The 1,751-nt window shown below is 52.6% G+C and overlaps 1 non-coding gene across 1 annotated transcript; it reads right to left on the bottom strand.

The window, feature by feature from the left end:
• Positions 1-1,448: 1,448 nt before the first annotated feature.
• TRNAQ-CUG lies at positions 1,449-1,520 on the bottom strand. The gene has a single exon. It is a non-coding gene; the product is annotated as a tRNA-Gln (tRNA).
• Positions 1,521-1,751: the final 231 nt, after the last annotated feature.

Here is a 1,751-nt window from a genome sequence, read left to right as displayed (position 1 = left end):
GCTGACCCCTGCGATTTCCCCAAATGTGGGAAACTCGACTGCATAATTTGTGGTAGTGGGGGACTGCGTTCGCGCTTTCCCCTGTCTTTTTGTGTGGTTGAAAGACAGGAGTTGGTATGGTTCTTCCAGGATGCGTAGGTGTCTGATATTCTAGAGTGGTTCGTGTATGCTTAGGTGGTATGGCTGTTTGACTCGAGTTTTATTTTCTTATTTTGCTTTCTGTGTTGTTTTAGGCCTTACTGGGATTACCCACGCGCACGCGTCTACTTAAAAAGGTGAAGAAAGAGGAAAAAGTCTTGCTTTCGGAATTAGACGCGTTCGAGTGGGAGAATCTGTAGAGACAGTGGTTCTACGAAGGGTGGCCATGCTGTGTAGGATAGTTTCTTGCTTGTGGCATAAATTCTCCTAGGTCTTTTTCCCAAAAGAAGTACACAGGCTTAATTTCCTGTGGAGTGAGTAATGCTACTGTTTCTTTCTAAGTTAAGGGGAGTTTAAACCCAGCGGCTCTGAGCTTCTCTTCGGGAGCCGGCTATCTTCGGGTTCAATTTCCTGCTTTCAAATCCCGCTCGCCCAAGTGTCCAGAGTGACTGCACAGATTACCTACCCTCTCCTCTCCCTATCTCAGTGTTCTTATAGGAAATGAGGACTATGGTATGAGATAGGCCTGTCGAAGGAGTCCGTGAGTAGCACATTTAAATTTGTAGATTAGGCCTGGGACCCAAGCACTTTACCTATCATCATTGACTGTAGGTCGTTATTTGGGGCGCAACACTGCAGAGACACTGGACGTGATGAAAACTGATTTTATTAAAGTTACACCAGGAATCATTGTTCAGTGGCTGTGGACCCCCCAGGGACTGTGAAGTAACGCTTTCTGTGGTCAGAATGACTGTAATCTCCTGGGCTGGGAAGCATCTCCGAGTTAAGACATTAGCTCAGCCGACCGGCTCGGTAAAAGCGGAATAAGGATTCAAGGCCTTGCTTCAAAAACAGGCCCGTGCACTTCCAGTTGAGGTCTCCGAAGCATCGACCTCAGAACCACAGCACCCTCCAGCAAAACCTGCCTGACAAGACAAGCGGTGCAACGACAGGTCGCGCGGCGAGACGCCCTCGGGGTACAGCATTTAGTGGTCACAGACGCCGGGTTTTACTCGAGGCCCGGGGCGGGGGGGCGGGGGTAGGATGAGAGGCGCCAGTGGCCCGGAGCCCCGGCTGTGGCTGCAGTGTCCGTGGCGCCGGGTGGGGGTGGGATGAGAGCCGGGGCCACTCTGAGATGCGAGTTTCTGGGTTCCCGGTTCCTGAGGCGACTGCGTGGGGTCCAGGCGTGGGGTAGGGGGCGACGTCCCGGGAGTTTCCCTCCGCGGGATTGGGGGCGGGGTGAAGAGCGGGAAAGCACTTGCGCCCCTTGAAGAGTTTTTTAAAAAACCACCCTGTCCACTTAAAGGGAAAGGTCCCACCGAGATTTGAACTCGGATCGCTGGATTCAGAGTCCAGAGTGCTCACCATTACACCATGGAACCCCTACAGAAGTGGTGTGCTGTCCCTCGCCAGAGGTGTCTAAGTACTGATCCAGCCTCCACACGCCCGCCGGCAATCCCAAGTATGTTCTCTGTACTGGGGGGACTAGACTAGACTACAGTTGGCCCGCGTCGGTGCTCATCCGCCTTGCTTTCTCTCTGTCCGCCTCCTTTGATTGACTTCTACCATGTCACTTCCATCTCAGAAAATAAGGGAAATCCACTCTGGGCCTA

The sequence above is a fragment of the Enhydra lutris genome, unplaced genomic scaffold (assembly GCF_002288905.1).
Source record: "Enhydra lutris kenyoni isolate GAN:26980312 unplaced genomic scaffold, ASM228890v2 scaffoldscaffold88, whole genome shotgun sequence".
Taxonomy (NCBI): domain Eukaryota; kingdom Metazoa; phylum Chordata; class Mammalia; order Carnivora; family Mustelidae; genus Enhydra; species Enhydra lutris.
This window is presented reverse-complemented; position numbering and strand designations above follow the sequence as displayed.